Raw genomic sequence first — 16,431 nt, forward strand, 5'->3', positions numbered from 1 at the left:
CAGATGTTGTTCCATTATTCAAGAAAGGGAGTAGAGATAGCCCAGGAAATTATAGACCAGTGAGTCTTACTTCAGTGGTTGGTAAGTTGATGGAGAAGGTCCTGAGAGGCAGGATTTATGAACATTTGGAGAGGCATAATGTGATTAGGAATAGTCAGCATGGCTTTGTGAAAGGCAGGTCATTCCTTACGACTCTGATTGAATTTTTTGAAGATGTGACTAAACACATTGATGAAGGTAGAGCAGTAGATGTACTGTATATGGACTACAGCAAGGCATTTGACAAGGCATTGGATCCAAGGGAAAATTGCTTTGTGGATCCAGAACTGGCTTGCTCACAGAAGGCAAAGAGTGGTTGTAGACGGGTCATATTCTGCATGGAGGTCAGTCACCAGTGGTGTGCCGCATGGATCTGTTCTGGGACCCCTACGCTTCATGATTTTCATAAGTGACCTGGATGAAGAAGTGGAGGGACAGATTAGTAAATTTGCTGATGACACAAAGGTTGGAGGTGTTGTGGATGGTGTTGGCGCGTGGCCAAGCAGTTAAGGCATCGGTCTAGTGATCTGAAGGTCGCTAGTTCAAGCCTCAACTGAGGCAGCGTGTTGTGTCCTTGAGCAAGGCACTTAACCACACATTGCTCTGCGACGACACCGGTGCCAGGCTGTATGGGTCCTAGTGTCCTTCCCTTGGACAACATTGGTGGTGTGGAGAGGAGAGACTTGCAGCATGGGCACCTCCCGGTCTTCCATACAATCTTGCCTAGGCCTCAGTCAACATCGAAAATCAATGGACAACCAAAGAAGAGGAAGGATGGTATGGAAAGCTGTCAGAGGTTGCAGCGGGACATTGATAGGATGCAAAAATAGGCTGAGAAGTGGCAGATGGAGTTCAACCCAGATAAGTGTGAGGTGGTTCATTTTGGTAGGTCAAATATGATTGCAGAATATAGTATTAATGGTAAGACTCTTGGCAGTGTGGAAGATCACTGGGATATTGGGGTCCAAGTCTATATTACACTCGAGGCTGCTGCACAGGTTGACTCTGTGGTTAAGAAAGCATACAGTGCATTGGCCTTCATCAATCGTGGGATTGAGCTTAGGAGCCGAGAGGTAATGTTGCAGCTATGTAGGAACCTGGTCAGACCACACTTGGAGTACTGTGCTCAGTTCTAGTTGTCTCACTACAGGAAGGATGTGGAAACCATAGAAAGGGTTCAGAGAAGATTTAGAAAGATGTTGCCTGGATTGGGAAGCATGCTTTATGAGAATAGATTAAGTGAACTCGGCCTTTTTCCCTTGGAGCGACGAAGGATGAGAGGTGACCTGGTAGAGGTGTATAAGATGATGAGAGGCATTGATCGTGTGGATAGTCAGAGGCTTTTTCCCAGGGCTGAAATGGCTAGCATGAGAGGGCACAGTTTTAAGGTGTTTGGAAGTAGGTACAGAGGAGATATCGGGGTAAGTCTTTTACGCAGAGAGTGTGAATGCATGGAATAGGCTGCCGGCAACAGTGGTGGAGGCAAATATGATAGGGTCTCTTAAGAGACTCCTGGATAGGTACATGGAGCTCAAAAAAATAGAGGGCCATGGGTAACCTTAGGTAATTTCTCAGGTAAGGACATGTTCGGCTTTGTGGGCAGAAGGCCCTGTATTGTGCTGTAGGTTTTCTATGTTTCTATGTTTCTATGAGATCCTTTTTACTTTAGATGTATGAGGTTGAAGTATGAATACTCTGCTTTTTCATGAAAATATGTTCTAAAACTCACTGCTACGGGTGGAAGTTGCCACTTGCTTCAAAAAGGCAACAATTATACCAGTGTCTAAGAAGAATAGTGTGAGCTATCTTAATGACTATCACCTGGTAGTACTCACATCTACGGCGATGAAATGCTTTGAGAGATTGGTCATGACTGGAATGAACTTCTGCCTCAGCAAGGACTTGGACCCATTGCAATTTGTCTATTGCCACAATAGGTCAATGGCAGATGTAATGGCTCTTCTCACAGCTTTAGACCACCGAGACAACACCAACATCTATGTCAGGATGCTGTTCATTGACTATAGCTCAGCATTTAATACCATCATTCCCACAATCCTGATTGAGAAGTTGCAGAACCTGTGCCTCTGTACCTGCCTCTGCAATTGGATCCCCGACTTCATAACTGGAAGACCACAATCTGTGTGGATTGGTGATAACATATCCTCCTCACTGACGATCAACACTGGTGTGCCTCAGGGGTGTGTGCTTAGACCACTACTCTACTCTCTATATACCCATGACTGTGTAGCTAGGCATAGCTCAAATACCATCGATAAATTTGCTAACGATACAGCCATTGTTGGTAGAATCTCAGGTAGTGACGAAAGGGCGTACAGGAGTGAGATATGCCAACTCGTGGAGTGGTGCCGCAGCAACAACCCGGCACTCAACATCAGTAAGACAAAGGAGCTGATTGTGGACTTGCGGAAGGGTAAGATGAAGGAACACATACCAATCCTCATAAAGGGATCAGAAGTGGAGAGAGAGAGAGAGCAGTTTCAAGTTCCTGGATGTCAAGATCTCTGAGGATCTAACCTGGTTCCAACATAACGATGCAGTTATAAAGAAGGCAAGACAGCAGCTATACTTCATTAGGAGTTTGAAGAGATTTGATATGTCAACAAATACACTCAAAAACTTCTATAGTTGTACCATGGAGAGCATTCTGACAGGCTGCATCACTGTCTGGTATGGAGGGGCTACTGCACAGGACCGAAAGGAGCTGCAGAAGGTTGTAAATCTAGTTGGCTCCATCTTGGGCACTAGCCTACAAAGTACCCAGGACATCTTTAGGGATCAATGTCTCAGAAAGGCAGTGTCCATTATTAAGGACCTCCAGCACCCAGGGCATGCCCTTTTCTCACTGTTATTATCAGGTAGGAGATACAGAAGCCTGAAGGCACACACTCAGCAATTCACGAACAGCTTCTTCCCCTCTGCCATCCGATTCCTAAATGGGCATTGAACCCTTGGACACTACCTCACTTCTTTAATATATAGTCTTTCCGTTTTTTGCACAATTTTTGATCGATTCAATATACGTGTACTTTAATTGATTTAGTTATTTATTATTTTTTTTTATGTTTTTCTTTCTGTATTATGTATTGCATTGAACTGCTGCTGTAAAGTTAACAAATTTCACGTCACATGCCGGTGATGATAAACCTGATTCTGATTCTGATTCTGAAAATTCCCAGAGATCTATCAATGTATGAACCAGCTTCTACTGGAGCAACTGTATGTTTAGTTCTATTTAGAAAGTTGAATTCGAGTGAAACACGGTAAGAGGAGTTGAACATGCAGTAACCAGAGGTAAATTTCTATGCCAAAGTCTTTCCCTTTGATCTGAAAGTACAAATTTATGATTGACAAATTCTCTGAAGGAAGGTGTTAAATGGAAGGGAGATACTTTGTTGAGGTAGAGAGAGAGTTCCATGTAGCTCATACGCAAATTGACAAAAATATCCTGTTGGTCTTTATCTTCATTGAAGAACAGTGTATTTCAGTTAATTGGCCCATCAGTTAATCAGGGCAGCCACTTATTTGGGACATCTCTTAAAAAACCAAAAGCTCATTGAGAAAATAGCTGGGATTCCCTTCATTTAATTGGGACACTATGCTACTTTTAATTGGGACAGGGTATTGTTGCCAAACAGTTTCTAACTAGCGTCAGTGCAGCTGTTAGACACTACACTGTGTTTAAACCAAGCAGTTTCTAAATAGCATCAGCTGTCTGTGTTTGTGTTCAAAAAGCAGTGATTTTTGTCACTGACAGTAGATGAGAAATAAGCAGAAAGACATTTCTGAACTGCCTTCCTCACTGTTGTGTCAAGCTTTCAGGTTTTGAAATGCTGGAAACGGCGGGGAGTAAAAACAAAATGATTTTGCTTCTTCAACAAGTTAGGACCTACAAAGAATTTGAATCTATCAACAATCGTCTTGAATGTTACCTTTGCTCCTCATTGGACACTCAGCTCTCACCTGTGGCTCCAAGTAGCTGTTTACATGCGATAGTATTTACAGCCTGATACACCGCTTCAGTAGGCTGGCTAAACAAGGTGAAGGTAGCTGGCAACTTTCATACTCCAGAAAGATAGGGAAATACCTATCTTAGCATGAGAAATCAGCTCTGGCAGTCTGGGCAGATGAGATCTACTGTGAGCTCCGACATCCAGTAAGGGGTGGGGGGGGGGGGCGGTCTATATGGCGACGTGCAGAGTGAATGGCACGACAAGGTACAGAAGAAGTCATAGTGATCCATTGTAACCAGGGAAGACCCCAGTTGAAACATCTACTCCAATGGACTCGGGTGCCCAACAACCCAGTGCAAAGGCTTTTCCACTTTAAAAACTCTCCCGCACAGGTTTCCTATAATTGTTGAATATGATGGGCAAACACAAGTAATATCTGTAGTGTTCAAATTAATTCTGTATTTCATTTAAATGTATAAATTGTTGCTCAGATAAATAGTAGTTTGTCTTTTTTGTACCTTTATAACTATTTCCATGAAGCTTTAGCTAATTGGGGCAGCTGCTTAATTGGTCCAAAATGTATTGGTCTTGATGTGTTCCAATTAAATGAAATCCACTGTATTTCAAAGGTTTCAAAGGTACATTTAACGTCAGAGAAATATATACAATATACATGCTGAAATCCTTCTTCTTCGCAACCATCCACAAAAACAGAGAAGTGCCCCAAAGAATGAATGACATTTAAATGTTAGAACCCCAAAGCCTCCCCAGCTCCCTCCTCCCACACGTAAGTAGCAGCAAAGCAACAATCCCTCCTCCCCCACCAGCAAAAAAAGCATCGGCACCCCCTACAAGCACTCAAGCGTGCAGCTTGATACCGTGATGTTGAATCTATAAAACCATTGCAAGTGCTGTTGATTCTGCAAATGCAGAACTCAAAAGAGCAGCCATATACTTTCCAACAAACACAGACAGTCTGATCTGTTTAATTATGTGTATAACCACTAGTGATTTCTGAATGATGTTGACAGTTTTTCATATCCAATGCAAGCTTTCCTGTTCCAGTTTAATCTGAGAAAAAGAAAACGCAGTTTGGCAATAAAAACAGGATGAAAGAAAACATGGAATTGTGCAGAGGGTATACCAGGATGAAAAATACATATAGGTTAGGACCTGCTAATACATGTAAACATAACTGACAGTTACAGAATAAAGTTATGATAACTATATATTATAATTATTTTCCCACAATAGAATTTTTAAAAAGAAAGAAATGGTAAATTCATGGAACAAACTCCCTCAGGAAGCAAATAATACTATTCATTCAAATTCTAGTATAGTACTTAATTAATTAAAATAATAATCTTGGATATTTGGTATGAATAAAATGAGACATGGCAGGTAAGTATGATCTATGTCAGAAAAAAAAGATGTCTTTGGACTTCAATTTATATATTGTAACTTTCCTTCAGTGGGATTTTTACCTACATGATGTCTGGGTTTGGTGTAGACTAACTGGGAAAGATTGATTTTTCATTCAACATTCAAATATTATGAGTGAAAAAGACAGTTCAAATGAACATGCCTCTTTGGCATATAGTATTCACTAATCCTTCAAATACATGTTTTGCTGATTACTACTTGGATTTAATAACTATTGTTTCCTATATTCAGTTGCTGGTGTGTATTGATCCTCATCCCCATTGTTCAAAAAGTTTTAACGAATACATGTGCAATGTTGTTGCACACCACTGAGCTCATCATCACCAATCTATCTGTTTTATCACTGTCAGGATATCAATCGAGTTGGCCTCGTCGAGGCAAAATCCATATTGTAAGTGCTGGAAACCAAAACTAAAAACAGTAACCTACTGGAAACACTCAGCAGGTCAAGCAGTAACCATGGAAAGAGGAGCTTCTCTTACCTGAGTTGTTAACTCTGTTGCATCATTTGCTGATTGATTCTAGCATTTCCTGTCTGCATTTATAAAACAGGCAAAACTAGGCAATTAACAAATTAACAGTTCTGTTCCTTACAGTGGAGTATAGTACTGGACAATTACCCAGCTGACCTAATGAAATCTTTACTACGCCTACCCAGAGAACATTGTGTCTAGTTCTGGCTAATGCACTACGTTAAAAAAAAATCAGCAGTTGAATGGATATAGAAAAGGGTAACCGGAATGATTGAAGGGATGGAGGAATTGAGTTATGAAACAGCGTTGAATACTGTAAACTGAGTAGCGTTTCTCGGGAAGAGATTGTGACATGAACTGATGCTATCTTGACTTGAAACTTTGACTATCCTTCTCCAGAGATGCTGCCTGACTTGCTGAGTTCCTCCAACATTTCATGTGTTTACATCTTCAACATTTTTGTGGCCTAGAATGTGAGTGGTAAAGATGGAGTATTTGCAGCCACATACAGACAGAAATACTAAATGGATGATCCATCACAACTTCTAGCTGAAATCTTCACAATCACAGAAACCAATTTCCACTTAATTCAATTCACTCCATGAAGATTTTCAGTCCAGGATTAGCTAAAGTTACAGCATGATCTGACAATGTGAAGTATTTACTAGATATGTCAAGTCCACATAAACCATGAGAAATCCTATCTAATTAATTTACTCTTCATTGTCAGCAAAGTAATGGAAGATGCCATCAACAGTAATTTCAAAGGACAGTTACTAACTAATAACCTGCTAGGCTAGACCTCACCAGACCTACTCTGACATCATTAACCTTGGTCCAAACACAGATGGAAAAGCTTTATGCCAGAAGACTGACTGTGCCTAATGCAATGGCAGCATTTGGCTGAGGAAGACTAGTATAACTAAAAGTTAACAGGCACCAAGGTCAATCATAAACAAGAGAAAATTTGCAGATGCTACAAATCCAAGCAACCCACACAAAATGCTGGAGGAACTCAGCAGGCCAGGTGGCATCTATGGAAAAAAAAGAGTACAGTCAACATTTCGGGCTGAGACACTTCAGCAGAACTGTAGATGTGCTCAATGGTTTAGAATGCTTTACCTGTGATCGATTGGGCTGTATCCACTACTTTCTTGTAGGATTTTCTGTTTAAGTGTTTCCATACCAAGCTGTGATATAGCCAATCAACACACTCTCCACTACACATCTACAGAAGTTTGCCAAAGTTTTAAATGTCACGCCAAATCTCCACAAACTCCTTAGGAAGTAGAGCTGCTGCCTGCTTGAAGCATTGATATAAATATAAATTGATATACATGACAAACAACAACAGACCCAGCACCAATCCCTGTGGCGCACCACTTGTCACAAGCCTCCAGGCAGATAGGCAACCATCTATTACCATTCTCTGGCTTCTCCTACAAAGCCAATGTCTAATCCAATTTATTACCTCATCCTGAATGCCAAGCAGCTGAACCTTCTTGACAACCTCCCAGGTGAGACCTTGTCAAAGGCCTTGCTAAAGTCCACGTAGACAACATCCACTGCCTTGCCTTCATCAATTTTCCTTACAACATCCTCGAAACTCTATAAGACTAGATAGTCATGACCTATTATGCACAAAGCTATGTTGACTATCCCTAATCAGTCCATATCTCTCCAAATACTTATATATCCAGTGCCTTAGAATACCTTCCAATAACTTACCCAGTACCAATGTCATGCTCACCGACTTATAATTTACTGGCTTATTTTTAGAGCCTTTCTTAAACAATAGAACATTAGTTATCCTCCAGTCCTCTGCCACTTCATCTGTTGCTAAGGATATTTTAAATATCTCTGCAAGGCCTCTGCAATTTCTGCAGTAGGTTCCCTCAAGGTGCAAAGGAACACCTTTTCTGACAGGCCATGGAGATTTATCCATCCTGATTTGTCTCAAGACAACAAAAACCTCCTCCTCTCTATTCTGTATGCAGTCCATGACTTCACGGTTGTTTTGCCTTAATTCCATAGATTGTCTGTCTCATAGGTAAATTTAGATGCAAAAAAATCCATTTAAGATCTCCCCCATCACTTTTGGATCCATGTATAGATGACCACTCTGAACTTCACAGCACCAATTTTATCCCTTGCTATTCTTGTGCTCTTAATATTTCTGTAGAAGCCCTTGGGATTCTCCTTCAGATTCTCCTTCACCCTAGACAGTCATCCTAGATATCAGCACATAAGTTCCTTCAGGGATTGCCTGAGGCCTTACCAGCTTTAATTGTTTCTTCAATGACCTTTTTTCCATCATAGGCCAGAAGATAGGATGTTCGCTTGTAATTGCTCAATGTTGAATTTCATTTACAGCTCCTCAGAAAATGAAGCGGTCTATAAGAGTACTCGGGCCTGGGCTAGTAAATAACAAACAATGTGCTGGAAGAACTCAGTGGGTCCAACAACATCTGTGGGTTGATATTTAGTATCAAAGCCCTGAGAGTGGAGACGGGAGATAGCATATGTCGAGAATAGAAGGGGAGGGGTGAAGCAAGTGTCTGATGTGCTTGGTAGAGTGAAGAGGGGTGAAATAAAATTGTCATCTTTCACTTCTCCTCAGTCTATGAGTTATTTTGAACTCCTCCTCATCTCTGCTCTTCTACTCTGTCCTCTCAGTTCCGATGCAAGGTTTGACCTGGAAAGTGGACAACTTTCCTCCCACAGGCTAATCTATTATGAAAATCAACCTCTCCTCCATTGACTCTTTCTACACTTCTCACTGCTTCTGAAAAGCCTAGCCAACATTATCAAAGACCACTCGCACCCCTAGTCATTCTCTATTCTTCCCCTTTCTCCCGGGTAGAAGATACAAAGCTTGAGAACATGTATCACTAGGCTCAAGGATGCTTCTATTCCACTATTATAAGACTCTTGAAAGCCTTTTTATAAGTTAAAGGAGAACTTTTGATCTCTCAGTCTACCTCATCAAGGCTCTTAAACCTTATATGTCTACCTGTGCTACACGTTCTCTGTAACTGCAATGCTAAAATCTGCATTCTGCTATTGTTTTTTTTTCCTTTTGTACTTCTTGATGTATTTATTTATGAAATGATCAGTCTGTATGGCACGCAAACAAAGTTCTTCCCTATATCTTGGTACTAGTGACAATATTAAATCATTTACTATTTGTCAAACCCATGACCCATACCACCAGGAAGTCATAAAGACAGACTTTTGGAAACACCATCATCTCCATTTCCTTTTGTCACGTGATCTTCACAGGGAAATACATCAGTATTCTTACAATGCCAAAGAACCCTAACCCTGCAACTCCTAACTCAGCAATATTGTGGAACTATCTTTATCGGAAAGACTGCAGCAGCTCAGGAAAATGATTCAGCACTTCAAATTCAAGAAGTGAAGAAAATATTTTATCAACATAGAGAACTGCATTAAAGTGAATAAATATTAAAAAAAACCCTTTGTTATTTTACAGGAACATTCGGGCAGTGGGAATCAACACTAGGGAAGACACAAACAATCTCCCAGATGTAATAGTGGCCAGAGGACCTAGGGTAACGGAGGAACTGAAGGAAATTCGCATTAGGCAGAAAATGGTGTAGGGTAAACTGATGGGACTGAAGTCTGGTAAATCCCCAGGGCCTGATGGTCTGCATCCCAGTGCACTTAAGGAGGTGGCTATAGAAATTGTGGACGCATTGGTAATCATTTTCCAATGTTCTATAGATTTACGATCAGTTCCTGCGGATTGGAGGGTAGCTAATGCTATCCCACTTTTTAAGAAAGGAGGGAGGGGGAAAACAGGGAATTATAGATCAGTTAGCCTGACATCAGTGGTGGAGAAGATGCTGGAGTCAATTATAAAGGATGAAATAGCAGCATATTTGGATAGCAGTAACAGGATCGGTCCAAGTCAGCATGGAGTTACAAAGGGGGAAATCATGCTTACTAATCTTCCGGAATTTTTTGAGGATGTAACTATGAAAATGGACAAGGGAGAGCCAGTGGATATGGTGTACCTGGACTTTCAGAAAGCCTTTGATAAGGTTCCACATAGGAGATTAGTGGGCAAAATTAGAGCACATGGTTTTGGGGATAGGGTACTGACATGGATAGAAAATTGGTTGGCAGTCAGGAAGCAAAGAGCAGGGATTAATGGGTCCCTTTCAGGATGGCAGGCAGTGACTAGTGGGGTACCTCAAGGCTCAGTGCTGGGATTAGCAAATTTGCAAATTTGCAGATGACACAAAGCTGGGTGGCAGTTTTGTGAGGAGGATGTTATGAGAATGCAGGGTGACTCGGACAGGTTGGGTGAGTGGGCAGATGCAGTTTAATGTGGATAAATGTGAGGTTATCCACTTTGGTGTCTCGAAAAGGAAGGCAGATTACTATCTGAATGGTGTCAAGCTGGGAAAAGGGGAAGTACAATGAGATCTAGGTGTCCTTGTTCATCCGTCACTGAAAGCAAGCATGCAGGTACAGCAGGCAGTGAAGAAAGTGAATGGCATGTTGGCCTTCATAGCAAGGGGAGTTGAACATAGGAGCAAAGAGGCCCATCTCCAGTTGTACAGGGCCCTGGTGAGACCACACCTGGAGTATTGTGTGCAGTTTTGGTCTCCAAATCTGAGGAAGGACATTCATGCTATTGAGGGAGTGCAGCATAGATTCACGAGGTTAATTCCCGGGATGGCGGGACTGTCATATATTGAAAGATTGGAGCAACTGGGCTTGTATACACTGGAATTTAGAAGGATGAGAGGGGATCTCATTGAAACATATAAGATTATTAAGAGATTGGACATGCTAGAGGCAGGAAACATGTTCCCGATATTGGGGGAGTCCAGAACCAGAGGCCACAGTTTGAGAATAAGGGGTAGGCCATTTAGAAGGGAGTTGAGGAAAAACTTTTTCACCCAGAGAGTGGTGGATCTGTGGAATGCTCTGCCTCAGAAGGCAGTGGAGGCCAATTCTCTGGATGCTTTCAAGAAAGAGTTAGTTAGAGCTCTTAAAGATAGTGGAGTGAAGGGATATGGAGAGAAGGCAGGAACGGGGTACTGATTGTGGATGATCAGCCATGATCACAGTGCTGGCTCGAAGGGCCGAATGGCTGACTCCTGCACCTATTGTCTATTATCAACACATGGAGAATGCTGTAAGTAACTATAGCTAAAAAGTCATAAACGTTATCAATAATTGACCTGAATTTGCAATACCATGAATAAATTATTGACTACTATCGGGTAAAGTAACCCTATAATAGTGAAGCAACTGCCTACACTGAAAAGTTTCATGAGGATTAGTTTTAATGTTTATTAGATGTTTCAAGATTCTGTGAAACACTTTAATTATCTTCAATATCCAGCCCCTTATGGAATCCTAAAAATGAGTTCATGTCTCAATCTTTATCTAGAGAAAACCTAATCAGTTTATGTATGCTGTTCCATAAGTCAGTTGCTCCATCCCTTTGATCATTCTAGTCATCCTTTTCTATATCATTTCAATTACTGAAATTTTTCTTAATGTACTGCATTGGCCAGAATGAGACGCCATGTTCTCTGCATAGACTTAGTAAAGATTTATAAAATGGCAGAATTACTTCAGACTTTTAGCTCTGTATTGATATTTTACTGCAATTCGATATCTGATTTTATAACAAAAGATCTACTGCAGGAAGCCACTGGGTTGTGCAGCATCTCTGAAGGAGAAAGGAATTGTCAACATTTCAGGTCAAGTTCTCAACACAAGAAGTTAATAATTCTTTACTTCACACCCCCTCCCCCAATGTTGTTTGACCCACTCAGTTCCTCCATCAGATTGTTTGTTGTTCCAGATCCCTGCATTTGCAGTCTCGTATCTCCAATTTTTAATATACCCTACTCATAGATACTGATTTAGTTTTACTAAAGCATCAATTTACTGTTAATTTGGATTCTATGCTTTTGTCATTTCTCATGACATTTAAAACTAGATTTTTTTTAAATCTGTGTGTATACATTTAATTATCAGCTGTGAATTTTGTTTTCTGCCAATCTAATTCATAAATATATTAAGGCGCGCTGTAACTCGTGCTGTTCAGCTTTTCTCCTCATCATTATTTATTTATATTCATGAGTAACTCATACCTACACATCACAGCTTCAGATGATTCCCTACAGATGAGGCATAGTGACTGATTTAATCAAAGTAGTAGCAAAGCATTCTCTAAATGTAATTGCTTTGATTTATTTTATTTTCAGAAAGAAAGCTTACCCAGTTTTCTATTTTAAAGCCTAATTGGTAGCCTGTGTCAGTGGGTTAGGGAGTTGAGATGAAAAGTTAAAAATCTGAAAGTCAAACTCAATCCACCACCCCCCCCCCCCCGCCATCATCCCCAACCACCAATTCACAGCTCCTCCCCTACACTCACCATGTTCAACAGATATTGGAAAGGGCACAAGCAATCTGTTCTCAAGAGGCTGATTGGCACTTAAAGTACCGTATGTTTTCTGGGCCTTAACTTACCCAGCAGAAGAAGGAAAGTGATGGAAGCTTTGAAGAGTTTTACAGCACTATCTCTGGCCCAGGAGGAGCAGCAATCCTTGATTCGCTTTTGCTCCCTCCATCAAACTGGCAATCCCTCAAAGAACCCAATCTTTAGGATCAGTCAGCACTTTTCCACACATCCCCAATTTGCCACTCTCAGTGATTGTACTTTGCTACAGCAACCCTTTAGTATATTCACCATCCAGTCAGATTGACTTTAAAGATGAGACCCTGTCAAGAACCTCTAATCCATGAAACCTACCTCTTTTAACATCCAAAACTCTCTTGTTATGCATGATTCACAATCATTCAATAATATAAACTGCCCAGCATAATATTTATCAAGTATTATTTTCTCCCTCTGCACCTGGCTAAATTATAAGATATTGTATTGCATGATGCAAAATATAAAGCTAATCAATAATTTAATTGATATTTTCTTAGACATTATTCCTAACAAATGAATATATATTTCTCTTTAAAATATTCAAGTGAATTATGTTCTTTTTTTGGAGAACAAAGGTAAAAATGATTCAAAACATGACAGATAGCAGATACAGTATTAAGTAATTGTACAATAAATGAAAATCCCAATCTTCACATTATCTTAGTAAAATTTTAAAAAATGTTTTCCTGTTTTTAATAAATGTCATCTGAGAATGTCAGAATAACTATAGAGTTTTGCCGATGGGAATCAATAGAAATAGGAAGCTTAGACCATTTAGACAAATAAATGTTGCACCCATGCGATGCCTGAAAACATTTTTGTCAGGGTAAATAGAGGAGGCTTGACAAAAGCACAAAGCAGCTGAGACGATTTAGCAGTGGGTAATACTTTAATAATAAACTGTAAAATAACAAGCCACGAGTGGCCACAAAACAAGAGAGAACAGATACTAACCACAACAAGGCTGAAGGCTAGCACCAACGGGCTGAGGTTGGTTGCTTCGATGGGTGAACAATGACTGTGGGTGAGAGCTGGTTTAAATTAGCTGCAGGTGAAGAATTGGGTACAAGTAGCAGGTGACCACTATTTGCTGTATGGAGACTGAGAAGAGCTTGCATGTGCAGGCCTGACAGGACTCAGTCCCTACAGCCAGACAGTGGTGGCCCTGAGGTGGTGCTTGCTGGTGCTATGGCACAGGCTGAAATTACAATAGCACCACCATAGCACCACCAAGAAATTAACTGAAATTTGACATACAAATTGCAGCTGCTTTCTCTGTATAGTTTTGAATACAGCTTGTTTCTCCTGTTGATCTAGTGAAACAGCGCCCCCAATTACCATAACACCCATGCAACAATAAAGTTATAAACTCTGCGCTGGTCTAAGGTCAGATCCACTCCACACTTCTGCTTATTCGTTTGTTGTCAATGTCTTGCCGTTGCTGTCCTCAAATCAGTTAAGCTGATCTAAGATCACTTAAGGTGGTGATGTCACTCACTCTCACTCAGGCGAGAGATTGATATTATACATACATTGTGCAGGATCCAGGTGCCGATCCATGGTCTCATGAGACTAACAGATGCTATACACATACATTGTGCTTTTACAAGCTAGCGTGGGCCTGGCATGTGCATTATTTTGGCTGGCATGAAAAATAGATCGATTTTTAGTGAGAAAATGACCTCATCCAGAAGAATCAGTGGTGTCTCAGCCTGAGCCTGTCTTAATTGAAAGTGACATGCAGAAAGAAGTAAGTGGGGATGAAGATGACAGCAGTTCATCGAAGGAGTGTGAGGGTGAAGCAGAAGAACAAGCAAAGGAGCAGGATTTGGAAGAGAACGTGGATGAAGCTGCTCTTAGTGCTAGTTGGAATACTGTTAGTCATATTAGCCAGCAGCCTAAGGAAGGACCCCGTCGACTAGCATTGAAAAAAGTACCCTTTGCAACAGTTTGGCAATCAGCAAGGGAGTTTTATTCATGCTGGTTTGATCTGTACTCCTGGCTGAAATATTCGATCATGAAAGATATTACATTCTGCTTCGCATGTAGGCGTGTCCTGTGTGGAGGACATGGGTTCCATTCTGAGTCTACCTTCACTGTCACCGGTTACCGCAACTGGCAGAAAGCTACAACAGCATTCAAAACCCATCATGTAAGTGCAGCTCATCGGTTTACTATGGAGGCATGGGCCAAACTCAGATTGAGAAAACAAGATAGTTCAAGATTGGGAAATATGCTTGATAAAGGACATGCAGTGGTGAGTGCAGTTAATTTGGGCCTAGACTAATGCTGATTATAAATATTATTTTGTGGTGGATACTCCATAGTCCTTACGTTTCCTGCAAATCCTAAAATATTACATTTTCTGCTATTAAGCCTGCTGGTTTTGCTTAGACTTCCAAGAGGTGATTCTGTTGATATTTGTTTTAAATTCAGTAGCCGAATTAATTGAAGTATTGCATGGTCATAGTACGATTTGTCCAACTCCTGGTAAAGCCTTGCATCTGTTGTTTGCCTTATTTGACTTTAATAACGATATATCTTTGTTATATCATTGTTGGTTTATGTAATGCAAATAACAGTGGACAATGTGGGTTAGTGCTGTGTTTTTCAGTTGAAAAGCACACATTTGACGCTGATTGCGGGATTGGTGAGTGATTAATGTTGTACGCTGTGGGTCGGATGCTCTGTTGGTTTGTTTGTTTATGCTCTGTGTAGCCTGGGTTGTCTCCAATACTGTTGACACTGTAACAGTTCACTTCTATATTAGATCTACCAATTGCTGTTGCTTGTGAATCAACAGAGGCATTTATAGTAGGCACATAATGCTTGAAACTGACTTTTGAATGCCACACATCTGGCCTTACAAACAGATATTACCATACAGTACGTCCCTCAGCACCATCACTGAATAATTCAGCCCCACTGTAGCACCAACAAGAAAAAATCTCTGGCGTCGCCAGGGCAGCCAGAACCCAGCAGCCCAGGATGATCTGGACAGGTCCAGTGGAACTCCTCGATAAGCAATGGGTCCAAGATGTGACTGGACAGCACCCAAGATCTTTCCTCCATGTTGTAGTCTTCCCAGTCTACCAGGTAGTGCACACCCCATCCATAACAAGTCAAGTCAAGTTTATTGTCATTTAACTATATACATGTATATAAAGTATATAAACATAGAATGTATATTGAGACAAGACAATATTTCTCCAGTCTGGGTGTAAAGCAGAGTAGTACACATAACATTTGATAACTTATGAAGGCAAGGATAAAATCTACAGATAAATCATGCATAAATAACCAAGTAAAGTGCATAAATTAAATATTGTAAGGTATATTACAGATTAACGACATGAATCCATCAATTGGCAAACGCTTACCCCCCTTTCACAAGGGACAGATCTCAGGTGGACACCCAACATAGATCCTAGGCCAGGGTAGTCTGGTTGAATACTGAAAGCAGTTAGCCCGGCAGCAGTAGGTACAGTTGGCAGCTTGGATGAGCCCCTGTTCCCTCTTCCAAGCATTCCAGCATCGGCAAACTAGGGCCCTGGTAGGTGGGACCTCCACTGTTGGCTCCTCGGTGGGGAACAGTGGGGTTTGGTAGCCATGAAGCACTTTGAAGGGTGACATATCAACAACAGAGAAGGTGTGTTGATTGGGGGACAGCTCAACCAGGAGCAGATATTTCTTCCATGTGGAAGGGTTAGAGGAGCCAAAGCATCACAGGAACTTCTCCACCTGCTGGTTGGCTCTTTTGGATGGACCATTAGTCTGCAGAGATGAGGCAGAGGAAAAACTCACTGAAGTGTGGAGGAGAAAACAGAAGGCTTGACAGAAATGAGAGTCAGATTGAGAGCTCCAGTCTGAAAAATGTAGGAAGCTGTGGAGGACATGTTGGAGATCCAGGTCGACCATCCCAATGACTGATGTTAATTTGGGTAGGACAATGAAGTGAGCCACCTTGGAGAAACAGTCCATCACTGATCACCATGACCCATCAGAAGGACGC

The 16,431-nt window shown here is 41.1% G+C and overlaps 1 protein-coding gene across 6 annotated transcripts in view; it reads left to right on the plus strand.

The window, feature by feature from the left end:
• The window catches only part of tenm1 (teneurin transmembrane protein 1), an 802,783-nt gene that overhangs the window by 413,657 nt on the left and 372,695 nt on the right, over positions 1–16,431 (plus strand). The window lies entirely within an intron of this gene.

This window comes from Mobula birostris, chromosome 10, assembly GCF_030028105.1.
Source record: "Mobula birostris isolate sMobBir1 chromosome 10, sMobBir1.hap1, whole genome shotgun sequence".
Taxonomy (NCBI): Eukaryota; Metazoa; Chordata; class Chondrichthyes; order Myliobatiformes; family Myliobatidae; genus Mobula; species Mobula birostris.